Source organism: Pogona vitticeps, chromosome 3 (assembly GCF_051106095.1).
Source record: "Pogona vitticeps strain Pit_001003342236 chromosome 3, PviZW2.1, whole genome shotgun sequence".
Lineage (NCBI taxonomy): Eukaryota > Metazoa > Chordata > Lepidosauria > Squamata > Agamidae > Pogona > Pogona vitticeps.
In genome coordinates this window covers 172,298,968-172,326,879 of record NC_135785.1, presented here as the reverse complement: position 1 = coordinate 172,326,879, position 27,912 = coordinate 172,298,968, and the positions used below count along the sequence as shown (strand labels likewise).

Sequence of the window (27,912 nt, the reverse complement as noted above, 5' to 3'; positions counted from 1 at the left end):
CCCATGTCTTCCTTTCATTTTTAAAACTTTTAACAGACTCCATTTTCTCTCTTTCTCATTGATTACAATTCCCATTTTCCTTTAATCTCTGACTACAAGTCCCATTGTCCTTCAGTCTCATGACAGTACCAAATAGTCCATCAGGGTTACAATAAGTCTTTGGATCTGCAGTGCTTGGGACCAGCAAATGGATTTAGGCCCAGTTGACTGTGAATTAGAAGCGAATTCCAGAGATTGGGTAGCCCAAAACTAAATGTTCTATTGCAATGTGAACCAGGGAGGGCAGGCTACAGAAACATGAAGACAGCTGCTTCTGAGGATCACAACAACCAAGCCGAGACAGAGTAATTGAGGAGATCCCCTAAATTAGCCTGGTCCTACATTATCCAGAATTCTATACTTTACACCAGGAATGCTACCTTGCTGGCATTCAGCACAATTATTTCAAAAAAAGAGGCAGAACTTTCTGTCAAAAGGATCCTTATCTGCATTTACACCACTGGATTCTGCCCCAGTGCCAGTTCCTGGACGAAGCTGAAGAGGAGAGCCTAATGCACTTACCCAGTCTTGTAGTTATCTGCAGGAGTCCAAGGCTTATATGCAAGTAATATGAAACCATCATTTATCACTGTGCCAGATCCCAGTTATAAGGAGAACCCCCTTCCTTTTTCTATTTCAGAACACTTGGTTGGTGCACGTCAGATATAGCAGAATGTGCAAAGTATATGCTACACAGACAGAATGATCGTTCTGAATAGAATTTCCAAAACAATGTGTTTAACATATGAAAGCCCAGAAGTCTAAAATGAAGGTTTTTCCATGTGGGACACAGATTTTTAAGTCAGCAGTGACAGCTTTCATCCTTTTTTTCTTAATCCCATGAAAAGTTGAAAATAGCTTTGTACAATACTTGTGTGCCTCTCGCTAAGATGGAGCTTTTCATCCTTGACCTACTTCTGCTTCCTGCACAATATACCTAATGAGTAATAATGACTTCAGAAAGGGCAGCTCGGGAGAAAAAGCTGAAGTAATGCCTTAAGATGGTGTCTGCAAAAACATCAAACAGCATATTTTGAAGTGAGTCAAATGTGGGTTTTTCAAAAATCTGATTTTAAAAACAGTATGTTGCTAGTACTGAAAATTCTATGGAAACTCTAGATATCGGTGGCTGTTACCCTTTCTACCAGATGGCTAGAAATTTGCAGCAACATTTGTCTTTTGGGCAATTTGGCTTCTCACTGGGAAGAGGTAAGAAGGCTCTTTGCCATTTGCACCACTGCTACCCGTTCATGGCACTCCTTTCGTGGCACTCCTTTCTTTCACCTTCTTGACTGCAACTCACTTCTCACGCACTTCGTCTTTCTAGCTAGGCCTCAAGATGTGTAGCTGCTACTAATGGCTGCTTCTTGCTCTCTCTCCCTTCCCTTATAGTCGTAGGCAGGCCAGAGAGAAGGTGAACATATGCCCATCCACTAGGGGCTGGTAGGTGATTTGGGCCCAGTCGTCCCTGCTACATCCACATCATGCTTTGTCCTGGAACCCTCTGCTTGCGCCCAAATAGGACTTTCTCTTTGCGGCTTCCCAAAACCCACTCCAAAGCTGGACACAAGTGCAACTCTCAGGCCCACTCCAAGAGTTGGAGAAATGTACTGCAACTCCCAGAATCCTAGGAGCTGTCATCCAAAATGGTACCACTTTGGATTACACCCTGCTGCCTCCTACAAAGGAAAAGATAGCAGCTTCTCCTCCATTCCACACACAGAAGCAGACCAGACTGCCAATTGAACATTAACTCGGGATAACATTCTCCACCAAACTCAAGGGCAGCAGGTCAGTTTAGGGAGTGAAGACCGGCTGTTCTACGGCACACCGTTATTTCCTACATCAGAGAGAAACAGCTGGCAGCTACAGGAAGAGCATCTAGGGCTGATGTCAACACCATCCTTGCTTGTGAGAATCTGTGGCCTGAGTCAGTTGGCAGTCAGTTCCTAAGAGTTCCCTTCCTCAAATTTGTCCACAAAAGCTCACATTAAAATATAGCAGTTAGTCTTTAAGGTGCCACAATGTTTTTGTCTTCTTTTTTTTCTTTTGTTTTCACTTGATATGTTAGCACAGACTAAGATGGCTACCTTTCCTAAAACCCTTCCTAAAGGTAGTGCTGGGCCAGCCCAGACAGCTCAGTAGGGAAGAGGGAGATAAGGAGGAGACTTCCTTGCCCCTGAGCCCTCCCTGGAAAACAGGTCCTTGTCTTCTGGTGGGAAATTAAAGAAGTGAGAATGTAAGCAATTTTATGTAGGCAATGTAGACACTAAGGTATCCAGTACTCAGAAAATGGTTCACGTGTCCCCTCCTTCTGGAGGCAGTCTGGGACCCTGTAACTTGCTTGAGGCCGGATAGGCTGGCTCTTTCCCCTGAAAGGCACTGTGGAAAATCAAAATCTCACCCCACTCAGCAATCAGAAATTCAGATGTTAAATAGTTATAGCATCAGTTTCCGCTAGGACTGCTGACTCGTCCTCAAGAGTAGACGTTGCTTTTTTTTTCTCCTTATTCACCAGGTTCTGGTGAATAAGGAGAAAAAGCAGAGCTATTTTAAAGGGCTGGTGCAATTCCTTTTAGAGAATTCCAGTGTGATGTAGTGGACAGAGTGATGGACTATGACTCTGGAGAAAAAGGTTTGAATCCCCACTCGGCTATGAAAACTCACTGGGGGGGAACTGAACTGGTAAAGCCTTTCCTTAAATATCTCACCTACCTTGAAAGTCCTATTAGAGTTAGTTTCAAGTCAGTTAGTTCTAACTGATCACATATGACTAACTAGTATAATCTAGACATGTTTGCTCATAAGGAAGTCCTACTACATTCAGTAGCACTTAATTTCAATCATGTTCCAGAAGGAATGCAGCCTGAATATGATCTCTGTGGTGGTCTTAGTTTCCTTTTCCCATGAACATCACAAGAAATAATGCTAGCGAAAGAAAGCAGATCTTGGAAATTTTATTTTAGTGGACTACAACTCCCAGAATTCCATAGACAGCATCATATATATCATTGGTCTGGGGGCATCCTAAGGGCTATAGGTTTTTTTAAAAAACAAACAAACAAAGTAATGCTTCCATGTTCTGGAACATGGATTTAATAGCAGAACCAGGGGACATCCGCTCCAATGGAGTGCTGAGAGAATGAAATCAGACAAAAGAAAATATTTCTTTACTCAGCATGTTGTTGGTCTGTGTAACTCCTTGCCACAGGATATGGTGATTGCATCTTGCCAAGATACTTTTAAAAGGGGATTGAACAGATTCCTGGAGGAAAACTCAATTGCAGGTTACAAGCCATGATGGGGATGTATAATCTCCAGGCTTAAAAGAAGGTACCTTAAAATGCCAGATGCATGGGAAGGGTATCAGGAGACAGGTATCTAGTTGTCTCATTTGCTCCCAGAGGCATCTGTTGGGGCCACTGTGAGATACAGGATGCTGGACTAGAAGGGCCCTTGGCTTGATCCAGCAGGGCTCTTCTTATATTCTTAAGGATTAGGATGAAGTGTCACGTTATAGACCTTTAGTTTGAGTTGGAGAACTGTTCCAACACACACAGCTAGGGTGAAATTCTTCATGGTTGGACCATAGACTGATAGCAGTGTGGGGATTTCAATACAACTCCACATTAAGTTTTTGTGTAATTTTCATCTGGTTTTCCCTCATTCCCAATAAATTTCTTTCTTTCTTTCTTTCTTTCTTCTCAGAGATAAGGAGAATAGGAGAAGAACAGTGTATGGCGAGGAGGGAGGGGTTGCCTGATTCGATAGCTTTGACATAATTTGTTGAAAATGTCCATATGTTGCAAAGGAAAAGCCACAATGCTGTTAAGATACTTGAGGTAGGAGGAACATTTATTTATTTTATTTTTATTTATTTTATTTATATCCCGCCTATCTGGTCGGTTAAGACCACTCTGCTTTGGTTATTTCATGGACAAGGGTTGTTTGAAAATTAGCAAGGTACTCACTAGATGCTTGTAAGAGAACATACTTTCTTATTACATTTAAATGTGTTGCTGGCTATTCATGGAGAAAGAAATAATGAGCAACTTCATGGGAACAAACAAAAGCCCACACTGAAAATATTTTTCTCTCTCCCTGGGGTGAATATTTTTGTGCCCTGCATAAATGCCTGCTCTCCTAATTATAAGACAAGGTCCTAGTATGTCCTGTGTACGCAGGAGTTTCATACTCATAGTACACCTGTGAATAAAAATAGCACTCATGACTATTGTTGGCAAGTAACTATTATTACGGTATTAATAAATAACCATTCTATGGAAAAACTGTAACCAAATCTCATTTACTTGAAACGGGAAACATAAGAAACCTTTTAACATACAAATGCTTTTTCCTCTATTGGTCACATTCATCTATTTTAATCAGCATATGAAAAACATCTACAAATATTGCTGTACATTTTTCCATTGATCTGAATAAGAAAAAATGATTAGTGTCAAGTCACCATTTTTTTTTTTTTGCCTCTTTGAAGGGAGTTTTTATAAAAGAGGCTGAATATCAGACACTAATATTCTCTTACTCTGTGCATGTGTGTGTGTGTACGTGTGCATGCATATATGGTATGGTCTGTGTGTGTGTGTGTGTGTGTACGCGTGTGCATGCACGCATGCATATACGGTATGGTGTGTGTATGCACATGTCAATACATGCAGTGGCACATTGAAAACAATACACTAGTAGGAACTGAGAAGGTTTCTACCATTAGTATGTTCAGACCACTTGTGGTAGGAGAGAAAATTTCAGGGTGAGGCACTCCTACCTCTGCCAGACCATGGGCTGCCTATGCTGACTAGGAGCGACAAAGCCAGAAACTCAAAGCCATCTTAAAAATCCACCTTTTAAACCTAATTTATACATCTGGACTGGCTGACATTATTTACTACAAATTCATGCCCTGAATATTTTGCAGCAGAAGTGAAATTAGATCCCTTAAACAGAACAAGATTTGCTTGCATCTGACCTGAAAACTGTGTAATCAGCGCAGAGCTAAAATTGTGGGAGATGACTACACGCATTACACCACACAATAAAGGAAGGCAGTGCAGCAGAGAGCTTGCCTCCAGGCGGTGTCTCCAACAGGAGGGAAGACAATACAATGGAAATAAATTCCCTGAACCAAGCACTGGAGAGACATATTTACACCACACACAAGTTTAATCTGAGTGCTGCAGATAAGTCTTTAAGCACCTAAAAGGCTACAAAGACAATCCTAGTGATTTAGGCATCCAGAAGAGGAAGGAAAAGTGATGCCACCCACCATGACCATATGCTTCCCACTAATCACTGAGTCCTGGTTTATGGTTCTCCATCATCAATGCCTTGTATGAATTAGAGATCCATTCTTGACAATTTGGAGGAGAGATACTGAAAGAAATGTAGCAACTTCAAGATACAGTGCTTACCACCCACTGTGGATGCTGATACAGTATATTAGTTGAGCAAGGAGAAAATGTTTCAGAGTTATTGGGGAAGTCAAACTTATTCCAAGTAGCCTGGTTTTCATCAAACATGACAAGGGTTGATCTGAATTAGATATGGAAATGTACCAGAGCCACTGCTCTGTAGCAGAGCAGGCGATCTGGGGACTCCACTTCCCATAAGACCAAAACCATCAGGGTGAATGGTGAGATCAGAGCAATGGGCTTTGTAGAACCAATATTCTGGAAGGATTGCCCAATCTGGATCTGGATAAGATACATGGCGAGTTGTGTCTTCTTTCTGCTCATCAAAAGCACAGGAGGGAAAGAAAACAAAATGCATTATGTTTTGGGGTGTCTTGAATGCCTTTTGAAATCACTTTCTTTACTCAGTTTTTAAAGTAGGAATTTTTAGGCCTCTCTGTTACGAAACCAACCAACCAACCGCAAAGTCAAGCCAATACCTGGAAGTAACTAGGTCTCTGTAACATACAGTCATTTTTGGTTAGCAAGTGAGTAACTAAGGTTGCAACTACACTGGCAAGTCAAATTAGAGTGATTTTACTTTATGCTTTGGCTTGATTTGCAGCCTATTTTATGCTTCTCTTTGGATTAGGGGATCACATGGAGACTGTGGATGGTTTTGGGGCCATGGATCAAACTGCATCCATCTGATGCAGTTTGATCCATGCTCAGTCCAGAGCCCCCTTTCCTTTTGATCCCACTCTCTGAGTTATATTTCAAAAGTAACAAAATAAATAGTTACAAAATTACCTTTTGTTGTTTACAAGTAGTATTCTAGTTACTTTCAAAAGTTGCTCCAAGACATTGACAGAATTTTGACAACAATTTTTCATGTTTTAAATCATTCTCTTCCCAAGATTAAAGGACAAAGTACAGTGGTACCTTGATTTACGAACTTAATCCGTATTGGGATGGCGTTCGTAAGTTGAAACGTTCGCAAGTTGAAGCACCATTTCCCATAGGAATGCACTGAAAACCATTTAATCCGTTTAGGCTGTTTTTTGTTCTTAGGTAGAGGCATTACTGTAAATATAATTTTCTTCCTCCTTTGTCCTTTTTGTTAACATTTTCAGTGTGCAATATCAAAATTGGCCTCTAGAGGCACCATTCTAGATTACCATTCTCCATTTTTTTCTGTGCAAGGTTTTTGTGATCAGATGATCCTCTTGCTGCCCCAAAGTAATGACTAACACAAGAGGTTGCTTTTAAAATAATGTTCTGAGCTCTGAACAAGATACATATCTTAATTTGTTTCCCTCCACTGTTGTGGAACTACAGCCAGACTTCATTTCTTTAAGGTCCACAGCAGTAAAATAGCTTTGGATCCAGGGAATGAACCAGTCCTCTGAACCATCTCATGTGTCAACTAGGTATCTAGGCTGAATTCCTCAAGCAGGAGAAAAAAATGTAGGCATTGGGTTCTAGTACAACAATTCAAGAGAGCACCAGATTAAGAGAGAGTCAGCCAGGTTGTTCAAAATAGGACAGGATACAAAGATAAAAATTCAAAAGGTGATGGTTGTTCATTTAACTTCTGAACCACTTCCAACTTCCATGCCATGCCCATATGGTTATTAACAAGCTTGCAATATTAGAATGTTGAGAACATAACATGATGGCCTAAAGTGCGCAAGTGAAAAAAAAGAAGGTTCAAGTGGAACTCACCCTGGAGCAGCATTCCTCTCACATATCTCTCGTGGCCCAGTTTGCAATAAAAATAATGTGGTATGAATGCTCCTAATTGTGTAGCCATTTTGAATTAGTGTTGTTTAGTGCTAGACTGCCTCTGCACAAAAACTTCCTGAACATCAGTCCATGTCGGTAAGATAGTCATATGAAATAAACTATGATTAATCCTTTCAAACACATACATTAAAAGGCACAACAGCTATGCATTTGTGTCATGTCTGCACAAAAACCAGCATCCGTCTTGTATCTGCAACAGGCAGCTCTTTAATGTGAGTAGGTAGAACTCTACAGTTCTTACTTTTGCCAGTATTCACAACATGAGAGAGAGGAAAAATATTAAAGCTTCTCAGTGGCAGAGTAGGTGCCTCACAGATGCACGGGATGTCAGCCCCAGAGTGCACCCACAATGAAGTAGGGGGAGAGCCTTTTAAAACATATAACAAAATTTCAGTAATAAAGCTGCATTCAAGAAAAACCTGGTCCCTGTATCCAAAGGAGCATATGGTACAGGAGAAACGGCTGGTACAGTGGTTTTCAAACTGGAATCCCCAGATGTTCTTGGACTGCAACTCCCAGAATCCTTCACTGCTTGCTGTGCTGGTCAGGATGACTGAGGGTTAAAGTCCAAGAACATCTGGGTACCAAGATTGGGAACCACTCGTACCTTAAAGAAATAAGAAGGGAAGGGAAGGGAAGATAACACTGATAGGCATACTCTGAGGCTATCAGTCTAACAATAGGTGCAGGAGGAATTTTAGCCAGCTTCCTTGGCTTCTGATCCCCAAATTCTCTTTCTGCTTATTTTGGCCAAATAGGTGCTAAAGAGGCAATGTCTGGAAGACATCAGGCCAATATCTTCCACACCCCATCAGCCTTCTGTTCTGTTTACATTTACACGAGGGCAAAAACCATGTCTTTCACCCTGTGCCAACCCAACATTGGGTGGAGTGGGGCAACCACCTTGGGCAGTAGATGCCATGAAAGGGTAGCAAATGCTTAGTCATTTAATATATAATGTGCTGGTAGTTTTGTTTCTAGTTTCTTTTCTTTCTTTTTTCTTTTCTTTTTTTTTTACTATTGGAAGAGCAGAAGAAGTTGTAAAATTTTTTGCATCAGATGCCAAACTTAATTAATTAATTGTATTCATATGCGTACTTCCCATCTAGAGGCAAGCCTGGGTGGCTTATAAAAACTGGACACAGAAACAACATCAAATACAGTATAAACATAACATAACAATAGCAAAACCACGCCCACACAGCGTAAGCCCCCAGACGACAACAGTTAAAGGAAATAAGTTATATAAAATGGGTCAAGGAATCTCTCAGATGGGGAGGATGTTCCCGGAGGCCAGAAGGGAGGGAGCATGGTGAGCATCAAGAGGCACAAAGTCGTGCAATGTCACAGCCACCACTGAGAAGACCCAATTTCTGGTGACGGTTTTCTGGCCCTCCCTTGGAGTAGCCACTGCAACAATGAAGCCTGAGATGAACAAGTGGTCCAGGTAGAAGATCTTTGGGAGAGACTCTTCAACAAGTACCAAGGTCCCAAACTGTTTAGGGCTTTATAAGAACTACTAGTCTAGTTTGCTATCATTGGGAACTTTCCATCTCCCCGTTACAACTGTAAGTGATACTGAAAACCTGCTCCAAGACATTTCCCAGTCCTCTTGGCTTCCTCCCTGCTTTTAGGGCACATAAGTTTGCAAAAAAAAAAAAAAAAAAAAGAGGTGGGAATCACCTCCTCCCCCCCATATATTTTGGCTGGGCTCATTGAAACAGCTTTCCCCAACAGAAGTACTCCATGGTATCATACCCCTTGACATTTGGTGCTTCACCTCAGGCAGCAAAGTATGTTGGCCTGGCTCTGCCTTGTCCCAGAAATGGGAGGACTCTGTCAACATTATCAGAATGACCTGGGGCTAAACCCCAAGGGCATCACTCTCCTACTACCACAGTGATGTTTCATCAGGTTTTGGTGACATAAGTGCACAAGTTGAAGTATACTTAGGGCTGGTTAAGCAGGAGATAGGCTGTTGTTTTTCAGAGCTGAAAAAAAGCTTCTGTATGTGTTTCTTTCCCCAACTGTTGCATCTCATCAAACAGGCTTTGCAGGTTTCTGAAGCAATACACAGACCTGTAAATCCTGTTTAACAGAAACAAAAAAACAAAACCTACAGTGTAAGAATGAAAAATGGAAGGAATAGCATTCATAGTGTGAGCAGCCTCTCTGTTTCAAGCCACTTTTAATTTGTCAGAGAGGGGGAAAATAATGGCATCTGTTTCCAGCCTTCTGCAAACATGGCCACGATTGCTGGTGCAGAGATAAGAACACAGTGAGCAAAGGCTTACAAGGAATTATAGAAAATACAGCAGAAGAGAACTCTGAGCTATCCCACATGATTTTGATGATCTTGATTTTGTTCCTAAGGACAGAAAGAAGCACGTACACAGTTCTCTTCTCTTTCTTGGTGTGTGTGAATATGTTCCACAGCACCATTACTGTTTTAATCACTTTAATCTTCTCAGAGATCCTTCTGCATATTTAAGTTTAACTCTGTGATCCTCCACCCTGGTGGATACCCTGGGAGGTCTGAAGCATTCAGGCAGAGGGATCGTGGTGAGGGCAGTATCTTATTCCATGATATCTTAGCGGTACAGGTCGAGGCCCTGGTTTAGGTGTAGGGCTGCTGCTGTCATGAGGATGAGCACTTGCATAATCATTGACAATATTGTGTGTGAGAGAGGGGCAGGGAGAGAGATTGAGAGAGAGAGAATGCTGACCTTGCATTAGTTCCTCATGGATGGTGTGGATTTTTTTCCAGGCAGCTGCTCTGTTTTGTGGAAGGTTCACCTTCAACCTGCAGGTTCTTTCCCATGCCCCAGGCATTGCTTAAAGGTTGAAACTTTTGGATTTGGGATGTCTAAGTTATAGCTCCCCAAAGCAGTCCCCACCCCAGGAAAGTGCTCTATAGCTCTTTCTTGAGGGGACCTGCTCTGAGTGGAAATGGTCACATTTGTTCATCTGTATTTTATAAACTCTTAATCTTCTTAAACAAGGGAGATCTCTTCTGAAGCAGGAAGACACATGGACATCCCAAATCCAATCTTTGCCAAACGTGGATTGGCTCTTGGGCAGACTCTCCTCCCCACACCCTTCAAGTTTGGCAAATATTGGATTTGGGGCATCTGAAGTATAGCTCGTGTATGAATCATCAATGCCGATAATAGTTCAGCATTTCATTTTATTCTGGGCAAGCATGTTTTCCTGAAGTGCCCTGAAACAAACCACAAAATGCCCTAATTTGTGTGTGTATGTGTTGCTTTGTGGTTCATTTCATGCCAATCTCTATCTGCATCTAGGAATCTTAGCCCTGCTGAGCAATGTAGGTAGTAAAAAGCTCCAGGAGAAAGAAAAATAAGTGGTGATCATAAGATGTATGAGTTCATTTATAATTTCCTGTGTTTATGTGTCTGTGTACATACACACATAAATGTGTACACACAGGAAAGGCAGAGGAAGGATATAAGTATTAAAAACAAGTTTAATCTTCTTTTCAGGATCAAGTTGAGGAAATACCCGTGATATTTCTGCTGTATGACAAATATATCTTCAGTAATAGCCCAGGGAATATTCTTATGCTTCTGGCAAAATAAATAACTTTCATCTAAAGTTTCCTTTCATTAAATATATATCAGTGTGGAATTTTTTTTGCAAACCAAGGTTCCTGATTGGTATTTTTTGTACTGGATTGTAAAGAGCTGAAGTCTTTCGGAATTCAAAGCGCTGAGCTAGTGGGCCTCTGCTAGAATACAGGAATACATTATGCTCTTAGGGACACTACATTGCATAAGAAAGCTTCTCACAATCAGAGAAGATGACACTGAGCAAAGGTATGACTATTCTCTGGCCATGTGAAGTAGCCCCTCCCATAGTCAGATGGTAGATATTTCCTACTGTTGGCATCCCACTAACTGTAGTTAGCGGAGGCAGCTCAGTGACATGAACTACTGAAGTAATAGATTCCAAGTTGTTTATTTCCATTATTAGTGCACACAGCACGATTTGCAGAAAAACTGAAAGGATGCTACAGACGGTGGATCATGATGGCAGAAGGCCTTGATATGGGCCACTGGGCCCTTACTGTGGCAATGTAGAGGTCCGAACTTCTTAAAATTAGAAAATACAGTGTTCATCCATTTAAAAATAAACACAGTAAATGTGTACGAGTATTCATGGTTTAAAATAAGAAAACGGGTGGAAATGGTCACATCTGTTCATCTGTATTTTATAAACTCTTAATCTTCTTAAACAAGGGAGATCTCTTCTGAAGCAGGAAGACACATGGACAAATTTGCACAATTGAAGAGTGGCATTACTAGAGGGTGAGCCTCCCTGCACACAATAGGTCTTACTTCCAAGTAACCACATAGATGAATACTTCCAAGTAAATACTTCCGAATGATTCTCTTCTGAGGGTGACTTGAAAGGATTCCGGAAAGCAATTCACTTCCATTATTCCATCTCACTTTCATTTTTGGCCGAAGCAGCAACTTGTACCAATGTATGCATTTAGTCCGCCCCACTAAAAGAGCAGAAGAAATATTTTGAGGCGATTTGTTAAATGTGTATATCACTGAATATGACAAATAGGTTAATTGAAATGAAGGGAAATGTGACCCTCAGCTAGAATTGCTCCTTAAGGGCACCGAGTTTAATGTTGTTATTATTACTGCATTCTGAAACATTCTGTGGGAAACCACAGTAACGAGCTAAACTTAGTTCTGAACCACAGAAACAGAGAGTGATTTGGATTAAACATGACTAAAACTTGCCGCAAGAAATTTTTTCACTGGAAATTCTTATAGCTCTTGCAAATATTTCTGAAGTATTATAATACAACATTAAGTTTCCAATTTAGAGAAAAGTGAAGGTAGTACAACACATGACTTCCGTGTGCTTTACTGAAGCATTGTCAAATCACATCGTGTCACCTGCCATAAGATAGAATCTCATGATGATATTTGAGACTACAGTAGAAGTTCCACAGTTGTTATTGATATATATATATATTTGGCAAAGAACCAAGTGGATCCCAGTCATGGTGTTCCAAAACCATTTATACTACAGGTGCAACAAACACACACATTTTTTCTGCATGACTACTGCTATAATAAAACAATAGACAAAGTTCCATCAGATGGTAATCCTGAATCAATCAACACTGGATTCTACCTGATATTCTGTAAGTATCTGATTTTAAGCACCTGATGGTGTGCATGTTTTGGCAAGTCTCTGTGGAAAGGAAGTATAGGGGGGAAAGTGCATAATATGCAGTCTCAGTAAGTTATTGAGAAATACTAACCTGCTAATGGTTTGACACCATTGGCTTGTGGGTTCCCCCAGAGTTCAGATCTGTCCTCCATGCTATTTAATATCTCTATGAAATGGGAGAGCTTGTCTAGAGTCATTGGGGTTGGTTGTTGATCTGTTTCCAGGTAGAATTCAAAGTAATGGTTCTAACCTATAAAACCCTAAAGGGCTTGAGCTCATTATCTCAAGGACAGCATCTGCCAGCTTGGCTCATAAGATCATCAAGAGAGGCTTTGATCTCTGTCCCACCACCCTCACAGGTGTGTTTGGGGGGAACCTGGGAGAGGGCCTACTCTGATGCTGCTCCCAGACTCTGGAACTCCCTCCCACAGGAAACTAAACTGTCTTTACTGTCTTTCAGCAAGCAGGTGAAGACCTTTTTCTTTTTTTCAGGCAAGCTTTCCCTGAATGAATGGCTGCCTAATGAGGCTCTTAAAATAGATTGTTTTACAGTCGCACCCCGCTGGACCATTACCCCATTTAACGATGAATCCGCTTAACGTTGACGTTTTTGCAATCACTTTTGCGATCGCTTAACAATGGTTTAAATGGGGGGGTTTCACTGTGCGATGATCGGTTCCCTGCTTCGGGAACCGATATTCGCTTTATGACTATCAGCAAACAGCTGATCGTCGGGTTTCGAAATGGCCACCGGCTGAAGAATATGGGCCCCCGCTGTTTTTAGGACTGATTTTTCGCACTACGGAGGATCTTCACTAGATGAGCAGGTATTCAGCCCATTGGAACACACTGAACGGTTTTCAATGCATTTCAATGGGTTTTTAAATTTTCATTTTGTGACATTTTCGCTGTACAGCGATTTCACTAAAACGAATTAAATTCATCAAGCGAGGCACCACTGTACTTTAGTGCATTCAATGTGTTTTGGTGTTACTAATGTTTTTTGATACTGCATCAATTGATATTTTTTAGTAATGTATACTGATTGTTACTAACTGTCTTTTAATTATTATAAGCTGCCTTGGGTCCTTTTTAAGGAGAAAGGTGGGTTTAAAATATTTTAAGTAAATAAATAAAATATGCTGATGATACTGTACTTAGTTCTGTATTTAATTTTCATCTGATTCCAAGGAAGCTGATCTGGACCTATTTATTTCAATTTTAACTGAGAGTTGTTATTATAAAATGCTAAGAATGGGAATGTTACCTTTGACAATTAGAGTTTGCAGAATCTCTTATCCTGAGAGGTAGTACAGTATATATATAAAAACAAGTAAAATGTTTTAACTCTGATAAAATGTGACAGCTTTCATACCTACCTGTCACACCCCATTATTGTTATGCACCATCATGTTGCCTCCGACTTATGGTAACCCTATGAATGAGTGATCTCCAAAATGTTCTACCATGAGCAGCCTTGCTCAGCTCTTGCAAACTCAAGGCTGCTACTCCCCTGATAGAGTCAATCCATCTCATATTTGGTCTCATTATAAAATAAAATTCAGAGGTGTTACCAGTGGCAACTTTCAAGAGCTGTTATTGCTTTAGGGCAGGCAATGTGTGGATTTCTAGATATTGCTGAACTGCAAATCCCTTATTGACTAGGGATAAGTGGAGTCTAATAACCTCTGGAAGGCCACAAGTATTACTTTATGTCCTTTAATGCACTAGTTAGCCAACCAGATGACTCTGGTTTGAAAGCATAATAAATAAATATGTGTGCAGTGAATTGAAATGTAATCTATTGTTATTGCAATATTTATTTCCAGGAAGAGATGCTTGTGGGTCTTTCTGCCTCAGGTGCCAAAATAATTTTCCGAGAGGTATATTATGATGCACTTGGACTTTAAGAAAGGCTTGTTGTTGTGCCTCAAGCGGTACAATATTTCTCAGGCTGATTTATTTTCAGCTTATTAAAATGCATGCTTTATTACAATGGAGTGAATGTACTCTGTCAGATATAAGTGTATGTGTCAGTGAGTAAAAGTTGCAGGCCAGAAAAGCAAGCATACCACAACAAGGGGGGCGGGGAGGAAACCTGACAACAGCACCTGTCTGAACATCACTGTACTCGTCAAGCGTTGCCGTTTAGTCCTCACTACTTCTCTCTTGCCTCGGCACTCTCCTCCGAGTCTCATGCTGAGCATGAGTCATCGCCGGTACTGCTCAAGCCAAAAAAACTGTAGCTGCCATAATTGTTTCATTCCTTTGTGAAAATCCAGCCGACAGTATCTGTTCTCTGCCCTAGCAAAGAATTACACCTTACCTTCCCAGCTTTGTTATAAAACGAATACTTACTTTCTTTCATTTCTCAAACATGGTACGAGCTGTTCTGAGGATGTAGCTGAGCCCCTTTGAAGAAAGCCAGCAGGTCAAAGCCATGTCCTCATGGTATTCTTTGAAAAACCTACATTTCAGCACTACTTTGAGTGGTGGAGGGGGGAGAAACACGATAGCAGTGCAATTCCCTCCTTCTGGGACTCTTAAATGGTACTGTCACTGTAGGAAGTTTGGCTGAGTACCTCTAGTGTCTTCAAGGCCCCTTTTTTGAATTGCTGTCTCCAGGATCACCTTCGCGGGCATGGTGAGTTGGTTTGTTTTAACTCAAGCAACAAAATGCCATTGAGCAGCCCCACCTCTCAATTGTATTGCATTTTTTTAATGCTATGCCGAAAATATACAGTATGTGTTTTGGTTAAACCTGTTGTCTTTCCTTGTCAGTTAAGAAACAATGATAATAATCCTAAAGAGGTTAATACATAGACAAAATAGTCAAAAGAAGAAGAAGAAAAAGAAGAAGAAAGATGAACCTTCATTGGAACATGAATAGATTAGATGTTTATATACTTGATATGTAAGATTGAATGATTATGCATTTGATGTTTTCTTATTCTCAAAACCCTTTTTCCATCCCCCCCCACTGCCCTTTGCCTTTTGTATTCCTTCCCCCCCCCAAAAAAGAAGAAACAATGATAATAATCCCAGTGTCACACTGCTTGTGCACATTGGGAGTGTGAGTTCATGTTCATACTTTTAACACAAGCACATTCCAAAAGCATATGAAGGCATACCTATCTGAATAGCAACTTAAAGGTATAGTTTTGGATGTTTCCATAGAAACTGTACTATTAGTCATACTAAGCTATCATAGCTAGGGACATGTTATCATAGACCCTGTGTTAATGGGGTGGGGAAAGGAACATTTCTATGCCTGATGCACTTTGCGTATTTTCAGTGGGGATCTTTTCACACAATTTTGCCCCCACTCTATAACTATTCCATTCGGTCAGGTCTCCGGCAATTGTCAACTAACAGCCCAAGTGACTGACAACAGCACATGCGAGATACTCTTTCAATGGATAATTTACTTCAAGGAAAAAAATATCTGGGATCTATTAATCTCTTGAAGTCTGCACATGCAAATACTGGGCCAATCTGAAACAGTTCATTTATTTGGCAAATAAAAGCTGAATTTTGCGGTTTGACTTTCATATAAGCATCATGGTATCTTGACAGCATTTTTAAGATGAACTATTTTCTTAAAGCATAAAGGATTCTGCATGATATTAAAGTAGGTCAAGCAGCAATGGATTTAGTTATTTTCAACCATGTTAGGGTTAACAAGATGCATATAGCATTTGCCTCAGGAGGAGAATCATATGGTCTTGGTGTACATGATACCACAGCGGGATATCAATCGCTTTGGGTTCCTGTTAAATATCATAGTGTGCTCTCTCAGGCAAATATGTATGTGTGTGCGTATGTGCATGCATGCATGCCTTATATCTCTGTAGAGCTACAGGCTAAACCTATGGAAAACAAAAACAGGACACCTTGCCGAATGGATGAAAGCTGAAGAACGTCTCGCAGCAGGACAAGACTCTAGCCGTACCATCTGGAAGTCATTTAACAGACTTCCAAACGAAGTAGGAAGATCAAAGAATAATCAAGGAAAATGGGGCTATTTGGATACAGGCCAAATTTTCCGTGACTGTGGAGAAATTAAATCAATGCAGCACTTATGTGCATGCAATTTTTGCCTCACTATGTGTGCAAAAGAAGATCTAGCAAACAGCCAAGATAATGCTATCGTTATAGCCCACTTCTGATCAAAAATAGTCTACGTATCTTAACATTTTAATTTTGTTTTTAATTTTACCTGTGTTTCATATATGTCCATAACTTAGAATTGTGCAATGCTCTGATACAAATAAAGTGAAAGTTCTGCAATTGTTTGAAGAGCATCTCCCCAGTGTATATGGAACCAGACAGTTCAACAGGTTCCTCACCCATCTATCACTATTTGAAACACAATGTTAAATATACAGAGAGGAAATGACATCAATAGCTCATTGACTGGGTAACTTCTGATCTCCTGAACATGACCAGATATGTTTACACTTAGTGTGCAACCAATCAAGCAGCCATTTGTCCTGATGTTTGGTACATTTCTGGTGATCAGATGATGTGATTACTTAAGTGAACCAGCCTGGGTTTCTACCCACATGTTTTTAGGTCCCTGCCAGGGGCTACTATTTTTTTGGTGCAAGTCGGATTGCTCCTTTTGGTTTGTTTCCAAAACATGTAATTACTGGAAATCAAACAAAGCAGAGCTTGCAGCTCTAAATTTCCCTTGTGCTTTCAATATTGTTAAGTGGCTTAAGAGGACTGCTTAGCCACTTCACAAAATTGGGAGATTAAGCACTTCCTCTACATCTCCCTGTGAAGGCAAAGGAATGACACTTTTTTTTAAAAAAAAAGTATATTATGACCATGCTGATGTGCTATAACACTCAGAATTAAAAAAAAAATAAAATGAAAAATTATCCTGGAAGCAGGAGGAGAAGGCAAGGAGTGATTCCCCACCCTATTGTTTTCATATAGGAGGCAGACCAAATACAGACACTTAAAGTGCATTTGCCATTTGGATGCAAAGGATCACACCAAATTATATACTAGACCTCTATCTGAACTTAAGTGACCCTATTTAGCCTGATCCAGCACACTTCAATATAGCCTGTGTAGGTAAGGCCTTATTTCTCACAGACAGCAAAAATCTAATGGGAAGAAACTCCTATAAAAGCCAAACTCCTCTTCAACAACTAGAAGTTATCTACTACAGGAAGGGGTTTCATGTCCTCATTATACATACATACATAAATGTATACATATATCCTCTGTAGAATCTAGATTTAAAATTATAGATTTAAGATATATTAGCCTTCCTTTACATAAAAACTATACGGCATGTGGAGCCTGCGTGCAATTTTTGAATTAGAAATAGGAGCCTCCTATCCATACCCAGCCTAGCGAGCTTTAGCCATAAGATATCTCTATTGATGGAGTCGAAGGCCCCTTTTAGGTCTAAGAAGGCTGCGTAGAGGCGGGTATTGGGTTGTGAGGCGTATTTGGAGATCATGTGGGATAGGATCAGGCAGTGGTCTAGTGTAGACTTTCCCGCCTTGAAACCTGCTTGTTCGGGTCCCAGGATGTCTTGATCTAGTAGCCAATCTTGAAGTTTGTGAAGTAGGTGACTGGCGTACATCTTCCCAATGATGTCGAGCAGACTTATAGGTCTATAGTTGTTTGGGGATTTCTTGTCGCCCTTCTTGTAAATCGGAATTACTATAGCCTGTGTCCACGTCCTAGGCATCATACCGGATTCATTGACGGCGGTGAACAGGGCAGCGAGCACCGGCGCCCACCACTCGGTGTAGGCCTGTAGCAATTCCGAAGGGAGGGCGTCGGGGCCTGGGGCCTTTCCAGTTCTAAGTTGGCCTATGAGTTGTGTTATTTGGCTAGTTGTGACTGGTGCCCAGTCTGGAAGGTCGCAAGGTGGGGGCGGATCAGTTGGCACTGTGGGCTTGCAGCTGTCGTGAAAAGTGGCCAAGAAATGATGTTCCCACGTCTCGGCTGGTATATGGGGGAGGTCCTGTGAGGTCTTCTTAAAGATGAAGGAACCAGAAACTACGTCCCAGAATTTTTTGTTATTGCCTGAATTAATCGCCTCGACTAGATAGGACCATTGAACCATTGCAGAGCGATGCTGGAGTTTCTTAATGGCTGACCTGAGGTGGGTTTTCAGCTCAAAGTACTGGGAGGGGAGCTTGAGGGCCTTAGAGGATCTGTAGTTGTTATAGATCCTCCTCATGTTCTGCTTCAGGGCGATACAGTCCTTGTCTAATCTAGGGCCTGTGGCCGAGGTCAGTCTTTTCTGAAGTTGTTGGGGGGGCCGCCCGAGGCTAGCTGCTATGGAGTCTATTAAGTTCTCGAATCCTTGGATGAGGTCTTCAGGCTTTGATGAAGATAGCCAGTTGAGGGAGCCTTGCGGTGTCGTCTCTGGATTGATTGTTTTTTCGTAGTATTGTTTGGTTCTGTGATTCCATTGGATTCTGGGCAGGATCGCTGAGGGCTCCTCGGGGTCCGGGTTGGTCAAGGGTGTCGGGTCTGGATTGGGGGCAAGGCTGCAGCATAAGGGGAGATGATCGCTGGCTAGAAGCTCTCCCACTCGGAACTCAGCCACACGCGTTAGCAAGGAAGTCGGAATCAGGATGTAGTCTATTGTGCTGGATCCGCGTGGGGAGATGAACGTGAACTCACCCTCGCCGTCAGCCTCAGTAAGGCCGTTTAGCCAGATGAGGCCTCGGAGTAAGCAGAGTTGTGCCAGGTGGATCCCCGCGTCGTTGATTTGGTGGTCTTTGGACAGCCTCCCTGAAACATAAGGATGTAGGGGGGAGGTGTCGCTAAATGTGTCCATGATGCGGTTGAAGATGGCCTCACCCTGACCTACCCTGGCGTTGAAGTCGCCTGCCAGCAGCAGTGGCATCCCAGGGAACTGGAGCTCGAGATTATCTAGGGCAGAGCTCAGGGATTCCCATTGGCTAGATCTGTGAGACTTAGAGGGTGCTGGGGGCATGTAGACATTGACTACTAGGAGCTCTTGATTCCTGGATTTGAGTTTTATGCCCTGAATTTTGCAGTTGCCGTCAATTGTGAGTATGGGATTTGAGGCTAGAAAGTCAGCTACAAATATTGCTAGTCCCCCGAATGGGCGGCCCTTTGCCGTGGGCCTTTGAGCTGGAAGAGAGTAGGCGACGTATCCAGCTAGAGATATGGGATGAACTGCCCACGTTTCTTGTAGCAGTATGATACTGGAACCTCGAAGGAAGTCACTGAACTCAGGGTCCTGCGTTTTGCTGTACCATCCCGCCACGTTCCAAGAGATCAGTCTTAGGTTGTTAGAGGGGGCAGTGGAGGGTGAATTGGCAGTGAGTCAGTTGGTAGGCAACAATGGGGCGCGCATCATTGGATCCAGTGGGGCGCACGTCATTGGATCCGGAGGCAAACCTTCAGCATAGGAATCCGCCCTGATTGAGTTAACTGCGTCCGGGATATCCGAGGGTTCGAACAGAACCGGCGGAGCCGTGGGGCTGTCGATGGGCTCCTCTGGGTTGTGAATATCCACAATCACTTTTGCTGGATTGAGTGAGGAGCAGTGCGTTTGCAGAGGTGTCAGCAGGTCTTTGCTCTGGCTGGACTCTAGAGTGTTAGGTAGTTGGGGGAGAGTTGGAAGTTGAACTGTGTAGCTGTGGCCCCTTCCATCACGTCCTGGCAGGTCCTCCGGCGGTCTCAGGGCTGCTCTGTTGAGCTGAGCACCAGAGGGCAGAGGGGAGGAGGATACTATTGAGATTGTCTTTACATAATCTATTAGATAAGTACGTCGAAAGGGCCCATTCTCGCCAACAGAGGAGTGAAGCAAGGCTCCCACCCTGTTCAATTTATTCATCAATGACCTCGCCCCACTTCTATGCAATATCATCGGACACAGCCCCAAACTAGGCCATCTACAGATACCGATCCTACTGTACGTGGATGACATGGTCCTTCTTTCCCGTACAAGGGTCGGCCTAAAGCGGCTCATTACCTGCTGCCTTGACTATTTATCGCACAATAACCTTCAATTAAACTTCGAGAAAACCAAAATCATAGTCTTCGGCAAGGCTTGGAAATCTTTCCCATGGTCCTTCCATGGGAAATCTATCCAGCAGGTCAGAGAGTTCAAGTATTTGGGCGTTTTCTTTCACTACCGTCACTCCTGGACAACTCACCAACGGGCAGCAACTAAGTCTGCCAAGCTCTCGGCACAAGCCATCCTACGTTTCCACCACACCTGGGGCCATGGCTACATCCCCGCTGCCCTGCAGATCTTCAACTCGAAATCAGTCTCACAGCTCTTATACAGCGTCCCCATCTGGATGTCTTCACTACACAGCTCCGTGGAGAGAGTCCAATCTGTATTTCTATACAAAATCTTAGGCCTTCCCCACTGTGTTCCATATGCTGCCCTATGTCTTGAATGCGGCCAACAGAGAATTGAAACTAGGGCCTGCCTCAGTTTCCTAAAATACTGGGTCAAAATCTGTTTTCTCTCTCCTAAGGACACCCTGCTTCAAGCCCTGCTTGCTGACAGTTTGTTACCCAAAGGCCTGGCCCTATTCTTAAAGAAAATCAAGACCCTAGGGCTGTCACCAGACCTAATGGGCTCAATACCCCCCTCTAGGGTCTTCCAAACCATCAAAAACAGGGTCTTGGACATAGAAGGACAAACGCTGTTTAGCGCGGCCCTGAAAGTCTGCTCTCCGCTGTACTTCCAGCTACCTCTCACCCTCGGACGCAGACCCAACTACCTTCATCTTCTAGAACAGCCACAAGACCGCTGGGCATTCACCCTCGCTAGATGTAACATATTACCATCAAGTCTAGCGCAGGGCAGGTATAGGGGCTTACCAACAGAATTGAGAATCTGCCCATGTGGGCAGGGAAAGACTGAATCCCTGCAGCACATGCTATTTTATTGTACACTCTACAAGGATATCCGCCTGTCACATCAGATGGTCTTTCTCCCCCTTCATTCCGGATGGGCAGACCTGAGGAAAATACAATACCTTCTAGGTGACCTTAGCAAGGAAGTCACTCTATCAACCGCCAGATACGTCCAGGCCATTATCAGGAGACGCCGCAACATGTTCCCCCAAAACGAGGGGCTCCAACTTTGATGTTCTGGTTCCTACTCCCCCCAGTAATGAATCTTTCCCCGGTATTTTATTGTTTTATCGTTTTATTTATGCAGCATGCCAATAAAGGTTTCTGTACTGTACATAAAAACTACTGCTACATTTCCAGTTTCTATAATCACACTTTGGAAGCATGTTGTGAAAGAATGTCAAGGGTAGGGAGAGCTAGTAATGAGAGATTGCCAATTTGGTTTGTAGTCTTGTGAATTAAAATAATTTGGAAGCTTTGTGTTTCTCTCTGTTACAACATCCTGTGTAGCACTGACCACAATTTTGTCTAATAAAATAAAATGTTCCCAGTTATTAAGTTCACACATTAAGCAAACTTTGCTGTAGTGATCAGGTATGTATATTACTTCCAGTTCACACTAGTATTTATTGATAATATGCTGCTCTGAACAGAAAGATAATTAATTGCTTAAGTTACTCTGCCTAAATTACAATGGGCTGAAGTCAGATTTGGTCATACTCGGGTAAGATCCAATGAAATCAATGGGACTTGGTTATTAACACCCCATTGCCATGTTAAGTCATTTAAAAAATAAACAAAAAGACATGCAAAGACTGAAGATGTGAATCACGCCATATCTGTTTTGGTCTACTATGATATCCTTTTGTGTTTTTACTTCCAGGGTGGTTATAGCCCGCTGAGGAATGTCTTTCTATGCTTCAGTCCTCCATAATCTCAATAACTTGCAGAGTTCTGTCCTTCTGACTTCTACATACTTTTTAGTTAGCCTATAAAATTTTCATGTAGAGTGGAATTTTTATTGCCCCCCAAAAGGTATAACTACCTTTTTTAGAACTGAGATACATAGGTATATGTGGCCCTGATCCACATGAAACCTCCTTTTTAAACCTATACTTTGTGTGTGGGGAGAATTTTGAAAGGGAAAATCAGATGCAGAAACTTCTCAATTCACATGCAACTGGACTATACATGCATACTTGAATGAAAAAGAGAAACTTATCTTAAAATGCACGTCTGTAATATAGCCTGGAGATAACTTAAACAAGTAAACAGAACTGCTTTTGTTGTGAAGTATAGGCAAACTGTAATACAGAGCTTGGAAGAGTTACTTGTATGACTTGTGAATTTCGTTGTATGGTATACTGTGTATATACTTACAATGACAATAAATTATATTATTACAAATCCCAGAATCTTCCAGCCAACATAGTCACATGCATTGGTAGCATGGGGATTCTGAAACTTTTTCCAGCTCTACTACAGTCAATTACATCAGTGGTAAATCTGAAGAACAGATTTAAGGAACTAGATTTGGTGGACAGAGTACCTGAAGAACTATGGATGGAGTCCGTAACATTGTACAGGAGGCAGCAAGAAAAACCATCCCAAAGACAAGGAAATGCAAGAAAGCAAATTGACTGCCCAACGAGGCCTTACAAATAGCAGAGAAGGTAAACAAAATGCAAGGGAGTTAGGGAAAGTTACAGAAAATTGGTTGTTGTGGGTTTTCGGGCTCTTTGGCCATGTTCTGAAGGTTGTTCTTCCTAACATTTCGCCAGTCTCTGTGGCCGGCATCTTCAGAGGACAGCACTCTGAGGAGAGCACAGAGTGCTGTCCTCTGAAGATGCTGGCCACAGAGACTGGAGAAATGTTTAGAAGAACAAACTTCAGAACACGGCCAAAGAGCCCGCAAAACCCACAACAACCATTAGATCCCGGCCGTGAAAGCCTTTGTGAATACATTATAGAAAATTGAATGCAGACTTCTGAAGAATAGCAAGGAGAGACAAGAGGGCCTTCTTAAATGAACAATGCAAAGAAATAGAGGAAAATAAAAGAAAGGGGAAAACCACAGATCAGTTCAAGAAAACAGGATATATTAAAGGAACATTTTGTGTAAAGATGGACATGATAAAGGACAAAAATGGCAGGGACTTAATACATCATCATCATAACCTTTATTGGCATAAAACATACAGCAAGCAGGGGTCCTCAGATAGATGGAGGGTATATACCCTGCATGAAGCAGATCAAAAAGTTTCAATGCGGGCAGAATAAAGCATTACATAGTTTCAAGGTATACAGTAGTTATAGACCACTGCATCATGTAGATTAGGAATGTTTAATACAAAGCTTAAATCAATAAAAAAGCTGTGAAGAGTAATAGAGCCATGACCAGATTACGTTGGGAGAGTGATTCAACTATGCCTGGGGGATGGTCTCTCTGATTTGAATCGCGGTATGTAAAAAGCGAGCGACATAGGTAGTGACATGGTTAATATTCCCCTGGACTAAAAAGCAAACCTTGGCCTTATCGGAGTGTCCTTGAAAACTGGAGAGAAATGGTTCTAGAAATCTTGCACGCAAGCTGTTGTAGAAAGGGCAGTCCAAGAGAACGTGAGAAACTGTTTCGATGGCATCTTGACCACAGGGGCATTGTCTGAGATTAAGTGGGACTCTATGGTATCTACCAAGTAGAATAGCCGACAGTAGTACGTTGAATCTTGCCAGCATAAATGCTCTTCTGTAGTGAGCGTCAGTTAGAAAGGAGAAATAGGGAGCTAAAAGCCCTGGCTTCAGGGGTAGGCCCAAGTGACTAGGGGAACAAGTTTTCCGACCTGCCTCAGTCAGATGTTGGAGTTGGATGTCTAACAGTCTGCGTTTGATTGATCGAAGTATTGCCTGACTAGAGGACAGGTGGAATGTATCCAGGGAAATTCCTAAGGATATGATTTTTTTCTGAATCGTGGTCCACCATTGGGAAGCATGATGATCTGTCAACATCAAAAAGGTAAAAGAGTTCTGTTTGGAGTTGAATAAAAGGCGGAGCCAGAACTTGAAGGTTGAAAGCCAAGCACGGGTTTCCAACAATAGCAATCCCGTTTCTATGCACATAGCGGCATAGGGGACACAATTAGGCAATCCGAGTATTTTCCTCAGGGACTTAATAGAAGCAGAATACATCAAGAAGAGATGGCAAAAATACACAGAGGAATTATACCTGAAAGATCTGGATGTAACGGACAACCCAGATAGTGTGGTTGCTGACCTTGAGCCAGACATCCTGGAGAGTGAGGTCAAGTGGGCCTTAGAAAGCATGGCTAACAACAAGGCCAGGGGAGGCGATGGCATTACAGTTGAACTATTTAAAATCTTAAAAGATGATGCTGTTAAGGTGCTACACTCAATATGCCAGCGAGTTTGGAAAACTCAGCAGAGGCCAGAGGACTGGAAAAGATCAGTCTACATCCCAATACCAAAGAAGGGCAATGCCAAAGAATGCTCCAACTACCGTACCGTTGCACTCATTTCACATGCTAGCAAGGTTATGCTCAAAATCCTACAAGGTAGGCTTCAGCAGTATGTGGACCGAGAACTCCCAGAAGTACAAGCTGGATTTTGAGGGGGTAGAGGAACTTGAGACCAAATTGCTAACATGCGCTGGATTATGGAGAAAGCCAGAGAGTTCCAGAAAAACATCTACTTCTGCTTCATTGACTATGCAAAAGCCTTTGACTGTTTTGACCACAACAAACTATGGCAAGTCCTTAAAGAATTGGGAGTGCCTGACCACCTTATCTATCTCCTGAGAAGCCTATATGTGGGACAGGAAGCAAGAGTTAGAACTGGATACGGAAACACTGATTTAACTTATATGCAGAATACATCATGCGAATGTCTGGACTGGAGGAATCCCAAGCTGGAATTAAGATTGCTGGAAGAAATATCAACAACCTCAGATATGCAGATGACACCACTCTGATGGCAGAAAGTGAGGAGGTTAAAGAACCTTGTAATGAGGGTGAAAGAGGAGAGTGCAGAAAATGCTCTGAAACTCAATATAAAAAAAAAACTGCAGATGGTGGCAGAAGCCGTGAAATTAAAAGACGCCTGCTTATTGGGACGAAAGTGATTACAAACAGACAGCATCTTAAAAAGCAGAGACATCATCTTGCCGATAAAGGTCTGCATAGTCAAAGCTATTGTTTTTTCCAGTAGCGATGTATAGAAGTAAAAGCTGGACCATAAAGAAGGCTGACCGCCAAAGAATTGATGCTTTTGGTTTCTGGAGGAGACTCTTGAGAGTCCCCTGGACTGCAAGGAGAACAAACCTATCCATTTTGAAGGAAATCAACCCTGAATGCTCACTGGAAGGACAGACCCTGGAACTCAGGCTCCAATACTTTGGCCATCTCATGAGAAGAGAAGACTCCCTGGAAAGGATCCTGATGTTGGGAAAGTGTGAAGGCAACAGAAGGGGACGACAGAGGACGAGATGGTTGGACACTGTCATTGAAGCTACCAACATGAATTTGACCCAGCTCCGGGAGGCAGTGGAAGACAGTAGGGCCTGGCGTGCTCCAGTCAATGGAGTCACTAAGAGTCGTACACGACTTAATGACTAAACAACAACAACATCAATGGTTGCCAACCTCATTTTGCCACAATTCCCAGAAATCCTTGCTGGCACAACTAGCGGTAAAGGTTTCTGGGAGTTTTAGTCCACAAAGATCTGGGGACCCATTGCTGGGAACTACTGAATTACATCAGAGATCACTGGCAAAGGGGATAGACTCGAAATATTGCACGTGGGTTTGGTTTCACTGTCACTCTTCCTTGCACACCTTAAGAGCTGCTTTCCTAATGTCCCAAGTGTGAAAACAGATGAGGGGAATGTGTAGTATTTCAAATGAACCTGGACTGCAAGTCCCATGATTCCTCACTGCTGGCTAGGCTGGCTTGGGCTCCTGGGAGCAGCTGTTCTGTGACACATTCTGAAAGGCAAAGGTTTTCCACCTCTAGCTTAGAAAGGGAGACTAAGGGCATGGTTAAAATATGAAAATATAACAGGATCAGGTTTTTTTGAAAATAGGTTCATGTCACATGTGGTCACATGGTATTTGGATCATTGTGTGCGTCCTTTTGAGAAAACTTTTTATCCATTTTTAAGCTGTGTTGTATATCAGTTGAGGGGGCTACATGAGCTTTTAAAATAATTGCATTTGAGGCTTGGTCCCGAGTCCTCCTGCCCTCACACGGGCTGCTCCTCTCTGCTCCTCTGATGTTTTTTAAAATATTTTTTTCAAATTGACACATTGGTATACCAGTATAACAGATGGGGGAAAAAACACAGAAGTTTCCTGAAGCCCATGGAAGTCAGGCAGAGGCTCATCTTTCAGTAAATATTGAGAATGACTACAGCCTTCTCTCCTTGAAAGCTTCTGAGTGAGGACACACAAGCGAGACATATACACAGGGAAGCAAGGCAGGAGACATCCACAAAACCCCACATCTTCTAGGCTTGTGAAGGAAGGAGCACTTTCCTCCTCACACTGGCTGCTTTTTTAAAAAAATGTATCAGGATATTGGTAAAATAACAGATAAGGGGAAAAACCAGATTGGACTCCCACGTGACACAGGCACATGGACACACACATAGAGAAGGAAATCCAGTAGGGAAGGAGATGGAACCAGCAGCTGGGACTGGTGAGAAGTGAGTGAATGGTGCCAAAATGTTTCAAACTAAATTGATTTCATAAGTGAGTTAAGATAAATCACCCTCTTATTCCCCAGTAAAATAACTCTCTTTCCAATAACAAAATGCTTCCCAGAAAAAAAAAATCCAAGCCTCCATGTATGTTGTGTAGTCACCTTTTAAAAACTGATTTAAAACATGCTAAACCTGATCCAAATGTGTTTTTTCTTTTCCTAGTATAACCACGCTCTTGGATGCTGGGCAGAGTCATACGAGGTTAAAGAGTCTCCCATATAGGTTTGGGTGTAATCAAAACATTCCTGGATTTTAAACTTAATTCCTTCAGTACTGGCCTTTTAAAGACTATAGAGATTAAGATGATTTCCACCATTCCAGCTGTTCTAACTGTCAAGGCTTGGAGTTAAGCCATTATTTAAAAAAAAATCAAGTGCAGCATTAAACAGATCAAGGGCAGCATTTGTTTTCAAAGAGACCACAAAATGTAGACTTTGCATATGCAGTTACCCTGACCTGTATTCGTTTCCCAAATCAAAATGTGTATGAGCAGGGAAGATTGGTGAAGGGTAGTGTCAGGATAAGATGCTAGAACTGGGAAAGCTTAGTATCAGCTGCTTGCATAATGAGCATGGATAAAATTCAGTCAGACTTACAAAACAACAATGATTTTGTATTTCATGACGATACTATACACTATTCCAAGCAATTGGTAAAATTACTTCTAGGGACATTCTTTTATGGTTGGTGGTAGTTGTAGACCAAAATCATAGCATTTCCATATTCTGCATAAAGGGGAATCAAAGGATATGTCACTTTATACTGTCACTTGAACAGACAGTCAAGGTG

The 27,912-nt window shown here is 42.0% G+C and overlaps 1 protein-coding gene and 1 long non-coding RNA gene across 12 annotated transcripts in view; one reads left to right on the top strand and one right to left on the bottom strand.

The window, feature by feature from the left end:
• Positions 1 to 27,912, bottom strand: part of LOC110085445 (histone H2A) — a 113,165-nt gene that overhangs the window by 54,070 nt on the left and 31,183 nt on the right. For 4 of the 11 annotated variants that reach the window (XR_013543487.1, XR_013543486.1, XR_013543489.1 and 1 more), the window contains one exon: positions 11,646 to 11,778. The exons of 4 other annotated variants lie outside the window; for them this stretch is intronic. The gene's annotated coding sequence lies outside the window, so the exon portion shown is untranslated. Of the gene's footprint in view, positions 1 to 5,648; positions 5,782 to 11,645; positions 11,779 to 27,912 lie in introns of those variants that run through there. 3 more of the 11 variants (XR_013543484.1, XR_013543485.1, XR_013543488.1) reach the window with 2 other exon arrangements.
• LOC140705759 (uncharacterized) lies at positions 3,782 to 10,885 on the top strand. Its single transcript, XR_012085256.2, has 2 exons — positions 3,782 to 3,881; positions 10,754 to 10,885. It is a non-coding gene; the product is annotated as an uncharacterized LOC140705759 (long non-coding RNA).